Below are 10,832 nucleotides of genomic sequence, written 5' to 3'. Positions count from 1 at the left end.
AAGAAATTTGTATTATCAAAAACTCTCTTAAAAAATGTTCTGTATCTTTATTTTAAAGAAAAGAAAAGAATCTCATGTAAATACTGTTTTTTATCTTCTACTTTCTAAGATTTACTACATGTATTTGATTTTATTTATAAAGTATCTTAAAGGAACAATGTAAATTTAGTGCAGTTTCATTTCTTGATGGAGACCCAACCATTTGTGAAGAGTTCAGAAGATTTCCAAGATGACTTTGCTGTTGTTCATCAAATAATTTCTGCTGACAAATTCCATTCTGAACCTCAAGAATGTGTTAGCCCTATACTAGGAACACATTGTCAAGTTAGCTATCAACCCCATCTCTTTCTCAAGACTTTTGTTAAATCATAATCATAATACATGTAGTTTAAAACATTTCTTATCATTACTTTTATAAATTTTATACAGTAGGAGATGATCACCAGAATACATCTATAAATTTTTAAGCAGTGTGGATTTTTCTGTTATCCGTGTATCCAATATTATTTTGCTGTATAATAATTCAAACTATGAGATTTTATTGTTTTGCTTTCATACTAGAATTTAGAAGTGTAATTAACCACAATTGGATGACACATGCATATAGTTAGTTGTACATTGTATCTATTTTTCCATATTTGAAATGCAAATAAATGATGAACAAAATTTTATGGTGTTTTCTTTCATTTTTCAACATTTTATTAAAAATAAAAAATTCATACCAATTTTGGGTTTTTTTTTTTATGGTCTCGACTCGACAAATTTTGAACTTTTTATTTTTATTTTATTTCGCCCCCTCGACCCGACTTTTTCTTAAAAATTCCCGTTAAACAGAAAATAAAAAAACTCTGGCCTAACAGATGTTTTATACACATTTGAATTTATCCAGTGAAATACCAGTCAACGTTGCTTCAACTAAGATATATCTCTCAACACTAAATTGGCCTAACTATTATCCATGGATTTATCAGCCTATTTTGTGAAACACCATTTTTGGGGAATTGGGAAAAAATTTTCGGCTATTTGATGAAATTGCAATTTTTTTTTTAAAATGTTGCTTAAATCATGTACTCAGGGGTAATTCATTTAACATTTCAGCACGAACTCTAATTTGGGCAACCAAATGACAATTAAATATGATCCATCTTATTTGTACAAAATCAATTATGAATACTAGACTAATAAAAGTAAAATGGACTTCAATGAGTATAAAGCATTTATACAACTTAGGGTAGTACATGTACATGTGTGTATGAGATTTCAATTTAGATCATTATAGTATCTGTTTCTGGAGATTATAAACCTCATGCAAAAAATTATACTAAGTACACATTTTCTAAAAGTCCTCTTTTAATATGTATTAATGCATTGAAAATATATTTTTCTATCTGAAATAATGCCTTAAGTCCTTACCATTAACTCGCAGATCAAATGAGTAGGTGGAAATAACTTAAAATCTATATAATTACACAATATCATCATTTTTAGAAAAACAGAGGAAATTCGGATTAAAAGTTGGCGATGTTTTTACAGTGTTTTTAAACATGTGTTATGACTGTAGTTTTGCTAAATGAGTTTACATTACAGACAATCTGACAATTTTACTTTTTCCAAGATAATTAAAAATAAAAGCATTGTTCACCAATTGAGAAAAAATACTTCTAATTGGGAAAAACTGAACTCATTTTCAATTGGGAATGGGCCGAACTTCGGCCCCTGAGAAGGCACTGATAAATCCTTATTATCTATAGGTGTATCCGTATCTGCTAGGTCGATCAGGGTTGGGCATACACTCTCCAATATTACGGTATGAATTTAGCCAATTGAGACATTGCAATTGGAGAATGGGATCATTTATCCAAGATTTTATTCACTTTTCCATGCAGAAAAAGTTCTTTAAGTGTGTGTCATTGCTTTCAGTGAGGAATTACCTTGTTACATGACAGAGCCGCCATGTTGATCGAACTTTTATCAATACAAGCCTCAAAGAAAAAAAATTCATCCTTCCCAAAATTCCGAAAGCTCTGTACAGTTCCTTTTGATAAAAGAAACTCTAAGCAATAGGCAGAGTTTTCATACTATTGGACGAAAACTGTCCAAAAACAAGCTACCTTTATATATAAATTAAACAATCAAAATCTATTAATATTTTCAAAAGCAATTCAGAAGTTAGGCAGAAGTCAGAATGAACAGTCATATATAGATGTCAAAATTTTTGAATGGTATTCTAGATTTGATAGCTAGCCAGTGTAGATCAAAGAGAGATTCTTTTGAACTGTCAAATTTCTTCCGATTTAAAAGCAACTTGGCAGACATATTCTGATTTCGTTGCATTTTACTTTTTCGCCATGTGCTACACCAAATAAAATAACATTGCAATAATCTTAATTGGAAATAACTAATGATAAGACCCGAATTCCGATGGCTTCCTTTGTTAAATATTTACGGATACATTTGATCCCTAGTTAATTTAGCAAAAGGCTGTACGGTATTTCCTATTAAGGTAGTTTGATCCTCAGGTTCTGGAAATCAGGAGTACAGTAATAGAAACTGCTCACAAAAACAGGCGCGGATCCAGGAATTTTTTCCAGAGGGGTTCTACCTCAGTCAAAAAAAAAAAAAAAAAAAAAAAAAAAAATGAATGAATATGTGAAACATCGCTCACTTCTTTTAAGACTTCAGAGAACTTTGAATCATATTGAGATACATATTGAGATACGTAAATGAAAATTGTTGCACGGAAATATTTCGATTTCAAGCTTTATTTTGAGACTTTTTAAAATTCATAATAATTTTAAGAGTTATAGTTCCTGACTGAGGAGCAGACATCCTTAAGTATACCAAAACGGTCACCAAAGAAATGAAAATCATGGCATTTCTCAGATGGACTCAAAACAGCTTAAAAGTCCATTGAAAAAATACAAACCGAGAGCAGACCTCTAAAGACTTCAGAGGTGGGATCAGGTGCCATGGAGGAGTAAGCATCCCCTGTCGACCGGTCACATCCGCCGTATGCTCATTGCTATGACTGGGCAAATGGAAAAATCCATTGACAATTCAACGTTTGGATAATGGCCTAAGAATTATTTTAAAAATCGTCAGCCAACATTCGACTTAATGATAGATTGTATTTGCTGACGCGGTCATTGTATCGACCATAGAACTTGCAAACTGATGACTTTAAACGAGACTGTTCATATCCTTCGTTTCATCAACTTGTCAATAGCTTGCTTCGTTTTAGAAATTGTTCGTACGTGGAGTATGCTCTTGTGTATCGAATCAACTGGGAGATATAATCCCCATATGCAGGCGAAAAGGGTAAACTGCTACATATGTAAGGGAAGTTGAAGATAGAAAAATTGAAGTCATCACGTTTGTATCCTCACAACGCCAGGGGTCCTGTGTCAGCTTGTTGCCGTTGGACCCCTGACAAAATTCCTGCAATATCTTCGGGCTTGCTTCTCTCATTAAGAGTGACCAATCAAATTGATATAGACAGGTATATAAACAGATAGGAATCAGTTGACACTTAAAATGCATGTGTTACGCATTGTTTATCAGCGAAAGGCTTGATGTGATTGGTATAGAGATAAGAAAAACAATCAATATTTGTAATTTTCCCTAAAGACCTCGCTGCAGTTAGCCCGCAAGATATCGAATGGAATTTGTCAGGGGTCCAACGGCAACGAGTTGACAAAGGGCCCCTGACGTTGTGAGGATGTCATGTTTGTCATGAACTTTTGTTAAGTTTCCATTAACGTCTTTACTAGTGAAATATCCAAATATGAAACAAATAAAGTAACTTTAAATTCTACTGTCACGACAGAAAAAGTAAATTCTCGTAAAGAATGTTCTGAAAAATATGTAAACAATTTTATCAATCTAATTAATTACAATAATCAAAATAAGATTTCAAGAACAAAAACAAAAGACTTACTTTATATTCAAATTAAGGCAATTAAAAAATATATGCCATCTAGGTACCTGAAATGTGAAATAAGTAATGAGTACAAACTTCTAGATCATACAGTCTTCATCCTTCGTCGTAGTTAAGCGTGTAACGTCACAAATTACGGACTTTGAATTTTCCTTTTCAAATAATAATTATGCAAATTGTAGGAATCAAATGTTTAGAATGTAAAGGTACACAAATTTATCCCCCAGTCTAAAATGTTCAATTCATTGATTATCAATATATTTACTGCTCAAAATCAAATGGTTTCATGACAAAAATTCAACAATAAAAAAAAAACAGATTATGGTGGAATCTATCTTAAAAACTTAGGATAAGGTCAATGCATGGAGAATGATACTAGTATGTACAATATATACAGTGTACAGTATTCAAAATCATCACTATTTCTTATGAGATTCTCGAAGGAAGGTTCATGTTACACTATATCCAAGAATCACATACATGTACTTCCGATTATTCGCCAAGTACCCAGGGGTGTGGTAAAATATTATACATTGATCGATCCCCATAGCATAACATAGGGACATCTTCTTTGCCTTTCTCATGATTTTTAATTATTTAGACCGCTGTACCAAAATTCTGTAGTTAAAGTTACGGTTTACAACACACTGAGGCACTAATTTGATATTATATATGTTTCTTATCACCCAAAAATATAACCCCTTACACAACATGTATATATGACAGTGATTTGTACTTTTTGAGATAAGAAAAATATACCGTACGTCAATGGCATATGGTTTATATTTTCTTTTTTTTTTAATCAGAGAACATATGTTGTCCAGGCCCTTAGGAAGCAATTTCAGTTGGGGGGGGGGGGGGGAGCTCAGCCAAAACATTTTCAGTTGGGGGGGGGGGCACTATCAACCACTAACATTCCTGACAAGCAAAAAAAAAAAAAAGGTCATCAGCCGTTTTTATTGAGGGGACACAAGCATATAGTAGCTAAGTTTTCTATAGTATTCTATATATTGGCAAAATTATTGGGGGGGGGGGGGGCACGGCCCCCTGCCCCCCCCCCCCGGTTCCTACAGCCATGCTGTCTGATATCTATATTGGGCATACATATACTACCTTTTGATAAACAAGAGGCTCATGGGTCACAGCCTGAATCACCTTAGTCTTACTGTTGTTCATAATTTTAAAAGATTTTTTTTTTCTCCTATTAATATTATTTTTGAAAAATTTTGACTCCATGTTTTGATCCCATCTTATCCTAAAGGGGTTATAATTTAGGGATGCTCCATTATCAGCATGATTAACAGGGCCCTGCTGATCTGTAGAAGACATTTCAAAGAGTTTCCCCTGTATGTACATGCATTATGTAATCTTTATCCCTGATTTTAGCCCAACCCCAGGGTCCATAACTGAAAAAAAAAAAGAATCCTTACAACTTAGAAATGGTTGCTTATCTATATGATTTAGTGTGGTCCTGATGTTTTAATTTTTCCCCCTTAATTTCCCATACATTTCCGAGTGAATCTTTGATCCCGTATAATGGCTCCATTCTGGCAATAGGGACCGTGACTTGTGCAATACCTGGGGATACATGTGTATTAAATGACTTATCATTTTCCTGCTGTTCTTAAGAAGAAAATATTTCAGGATCTTTTCTTATATCTCTTATTTGGCTCCATTCTTTGGCACCCCTTTTTTCAGCTCTTCAATTTTTTGTTTTGTTTTGTCTTTTTTTTAATTTAAATATTTCGGATTTCCAACGTTTCGGCATGAGCATCACTGAAAAGGCACAATTTGTCGAAATGCGCATTTCCTGATCTGGTGCATCAAAATTAGTACCGTATAAGATTTACATCCCAATTGTTGTTTCCGTGAAGTCTACCCCAGGATTCCGAAACTTGAACAAACTTGAATGTAAACTATCTAGGGCTGCATTCATTTTCGTATAGGTACTCAGTGCCCTGTTGTTCTTGAGAAATCTTAAATTCTCTAATGTGGTCCCAATCTAGCCCCGGTAGCCATGATTTGAACAAAATCTGAATCTGCACTACTTGAGAATTCTTGCATATTTGTATTATTAATTATGTTATGTTCCTATTGTTCTTGAGAAGAGAATTGATTCTTTATATTCCAAAGAAATGTCAACCTTTAATCCCCTAACGTATGACTAACACATCACATTTGTTTTTGAGATTGAGAATTTTAAAGATTTTTTCTCCTATATATTCCATCTAAAAATTTGATCCCCTATTGTAGCCCCCTATACATATAATAAAAATAATAAAATAACTTATATCTACACTTTGTCTGGAAGAAGCTTCACATAAATTGTATCTATCTTGACCCAGTCGTTTTTGAGAATATATTTAAGACACCCACCCTGTTTTTACATTATCTGAATCCCCCCCCCCCCCTTATACCAATGTGACCATTTATTTGAACAAATATGAATGCCCTTAAAGCCCTTTATCCAAAGTTACTTTGTGATGAGTTTGGTTAAGATTAGCCCTGTGGTTCTGGAGAAGACGTTAAAAATGTGAAAATGAACAAACAGACGAAAGTTTATTACTTCCGGATAAAAAGCTCAACATTGCATAAATATCATATGCTTAGTAGTTAATGCACCAGTTATTTTGCACTGTGCGCTACGGCTAACGTCACAATACCCCACATTAACAACCTGTCGAAAACTTATATCGCGTATCAGACTGGCGTGCAAAAATCAATATCAAGTCAGAAATAGCGTTTCTAAAAAAGTTTAAAAGTTAAAGCTGAACATGACTCGGAAATAGGCATACGCCATATTCGTATTACTATCTCCGATTTCAGCACGGGGGTATATCCTTCGCATTCGTTATACCTGACTGTTTTCTTGTCACGTGTACCTGCGTGGAATGGATGATACGTGCTCGTGCTGGTTATCTTACCATACTTTTGTTTATGTTTTATTGCAGTTTACGCGTATTTGTGTTTGTTTGTATACTGCGCTGATCTATGCAACTGTTATTATAATAAGTTTCTTTGGTATCTTTCTCTCCTGCCGTGGTAGAAGTACACAGTTGCTTTTGTCGCTACGTAGTGTTCTACAAGAGCTAAACTGCACACATCCGTCTACACAGGTGAACACTGATTACAATGAACAGTGACTAAATAAACGGCTTTTATATGGGCCCTCAGATATAACGACTGAATAAAAGAATATGGCGGACAAATTCCTTTTACGAATCGTGTTCAGCTTTATTGAGGTTTTATTGAAATATACATGTAATACAATTCATGAACTAAAATTTGATGACTTCATAAAATTAAAAAAACCCCTAAAATTGGCTCTATTAAATTTGAAAGAAAAAAAGGTCATATGCATGCACGAAATATTCTTAAATGACTACAGATGTGATGTGAACTCACATATTAGAATATTTAAGTACATACATGTATATTCTCTTTAGAGAAGTGGACAGGCTTTCGCCTACATCCACTTCTCTTCGCAAGCCTTCATATTTTGATTCTGGAAAACGTGTAAATCTCGAACCGGTGACGGTCTACACTTCAACTGACATTTTGTCTAAAATACGTCTGAATGTACGTAATAGACGTGTTATATTAACAATTTTAACATAAATACACACAACTGTCACAAGAAAACTGACCTTTAAGTATTGTTAATCCATTTTCACAAGTTCTCCATCCCGGATTTATACCACAGCTTATTAGAAAAAATTGAAAATTCTAAGTCGGATAATTTGGAAAAATTGGCGAAGACGTATTTTAATGTTCAAAAAAAGTTTTTGACAATTCACTTTTGATTTAGCATATTATTCAAAATTAATATTATTACCTATACTTATTTTTACTATTTTAATACAATTTAAATGTAAATTTGAGCTTAAAAAATACTTCAGTACTTCCTCACTGACAATACTAAAAATATTTTCCTTTATTTTTAAACGATATTAACCCTACCTTTCCCGAGAAATGAAAAAAGATTTAAAACAAAGATCAAAAGAATTTGAACGAAACTTGAGGAAATACTGTCTCGTTAGTTTAAACAGAGTAGACGATTTCTCTCGTTTCATTGTTTTTGTGTAAAAATAGTTTCCATTTTTATCCGAATTAGAGATTTTTGAATACTTTAAGAGTTACTTGCACATAATTTAAATCCGGGATCGAGAACTTGTGAAAATGGATGAACAATACTTAAAGGTTAGTCTTCTTGTGGCAATTGTGTGTATTTATGTTAAAATTGATAATATAACACGTCTATTACGTACATTCAGAGGTATTTTAGACGAAATGTCAGTTGAAGTGTAGACCGTCACCGGTTCGAGATTTACAAGTTTTCCAGAATCAAAATATGAAGGCTTGCGAAGAGAAGTGGATGTAGGCGAAAGCCTGTCCACTTCTCTAAAGAGAATAATACATGTAATAAATAGTATGCTATCTACTAAAATCCATCTTCACAATGTCAAGGCTTTGCGATATTGTTCCTCTACACAAACCCATGACATAAGTCGCTATGTAAAAGTCGTCCTTGCGGTTACACATAACATACAGTAATTAGATAATATTAAACCAACCAATGAGAATATGGGTGAATTAAAAAAAAATGACCAAACACATATTTATCAACCCACACTAAAAATACAGGCAATGGAAAGAGATTTCTATGTCTCAGCATATGTCTTTAGATAGTGTCTAAATACCTCCAAATATCTCGTTGATATCTCAATTAACAAAAAAATTATACCCAAAAATGATTCTAAAATTGTCAGGAGTGCAACACCTTTTTGTGACATTTTGAAATTTCAATATTTTTTGGAGATCTGTGAAATAAAAAATAATGCTTCATGTTGAAAATAAAGACTTTCCTGATAATATTCAAAGTATTGAGCTTTAAATGTGGACTGTCATAACTTTTGTTTAATCAGGTTGTGGTCATGGCTGATATTTAAAAAAATGTTATACCATGTCAGGAGTGCAACAGAAAAAAATGTAGTGTTGCCAAAAAAAACATCAATTGTAAAATTCTGATAGAAAATTAAGACAAAAAAGAATTTGGAAGTGTAAAATAATAACTGATATACATTTTAAAACTTAAAAATGTTATATAAATCACAAGCAGCATTAATGAGAGTCAAGTATATGTGCATACCCAAAAATGTCAGGAGTGCAACATTTGATGTTTTGCTCCCAAGCATGAAAAAACTATTATCAAAATATGATTTTCTGATTTTTATTTTGGAAAATAAAGACACAAAGAACATTTTTACCAAATAGATTTATCAATTACAGGATCTGTCTGTGCTTCAGATCCATAATTCTATGGTCAGGAGTGCAACACATTTTTTAAGATTCAAGTTGTGTGACGAAAAGACTTCTATTTATGCTTAGAAGTATTCATTAATTAATAATGATCTTTTTGTATAATTTAATGCTAAATTATTGACAGTTTTAGTATTAAAATCCTTCCTTTCTCAATTTTATCAATTCAGATGTGTTTTTATCTTTTTGTAATTTTTTTAATGAACGTTAAAAATGTCCACACTAAAAGATTGTCATAAAATTCGAGTAATTCCTCCTCAACTTCACTGAAACAACAGAACAAGTTCTTATGTAATTTTCACTTCACAATTCTACTTTAAAGGCCCCAATGCTTTTGGTCAGGAGTGCAAAAAATATGTTAGAATTATAAATCATCCAATAAGAATAAAAATAAAGAAAAAATGATGAGTAGAATTTTTCTGATGGGATACTGTGTTTGTCTTCTAAAGGAAAATATGCTTTGAAATATATTTTATCTTCTAAATATACATTTAAGCTAGTTTTTTTGGCATAAAATAGGGTATAATTCCAGATAAAATGCGAATTTTAAATACTTTCATCTGTTTTAATTATGAAGTATTGGACTATAAGTATTGCACAATTTCATTACCACTTGATGTTGCCAACACTTTATGAATTTTTGTGTTCTATGGTTTTAAATTTAAACTTTACTGCAGTCAGGAGTGCAACAAAACTGCATCATAATTACCAATGCTTTTTAACTATCTTTACTAAAAAATAAGTTGAAAAAAAATGCTTGATACTATTTGATGTTCAAAACCCTATGCCTATCAACAAATTACAGAAATTTTACAGTCAATTCAGGGAATAGTTTCATCAGAGTGCAACAAAACTGCATCATAATTACCAATGCTTTTTAACTATCTTTACTAAAAAATAAGTTGAAAAAAATGCTTGATACTATTTGATGTTCAAAACCCTATGCCTATCAACAAATTACAGAAATTTTACAGTCAATTCAGGGAATAGTTCCATCATTTCACATATATTTTAAATACAATTTATATATATTACACTTTGCAAATAATCATGTTTTAAGGTCTTCAAAATATGAAAAACCTGCTGTAAACAATGAAAACTATCAACATGACAAATTGATTTACAAAGGAAGAATGGGTTATTGTGTGTTATAATTTTTAAAACAATGTTAAATAAAATACATATCCGATGTCAGGAGTGCAACACAATAATGTAACATAAGGTCACTTCAAAATCTAGTATTTTTCTTAAGAGAACTCGTATATAACAATTCTTTTTTGGCTTAGATTTATTAAATTGATTTGAACGGACAAAAAAGTGAATTTGGGGGAATTTTATTGCTTCATATTTTTTTTTCATATTAAAACTTTTCAAACTAGAATTGAAAAAATAATGTAAAATAACAATCAAAAAGCCAAATTTTTGTCACATGTACAAGAGAAGATACTCATTCAAGGTCTAGATTTAATCATTTATACCCCTTTTACCATTTTGAAGCATAAAAAAACTATAATTTCTTGTGATTATGTATTTTAGAAAGTCTTTTAAGGTGTAATGATATTTTCTTTTTTCAAAA

Source organism: Saccostrea echinata, unplaced genomic scaffold (genome assembly GCF_033153115.1).
Source record: "Saccostrea echinata isolate AGI-Se365-2 ecotype Australia unplaced genomic scaffold, CSIRO_AGI_Sech_v1 ptg000054l, whole genome shotgun sequence".
NCBI classification, from domain to species: Eukaryota; Metazoa; Mollusca; class Bivalvia; order Ostreida; family Ostreidae; genus Saccostrea; species Saccostrea echinata.
The sequence above is the reverse complement of the archived record's forward strand: the minus strand, read 5'-3'. Positions refer to the sequence as shown.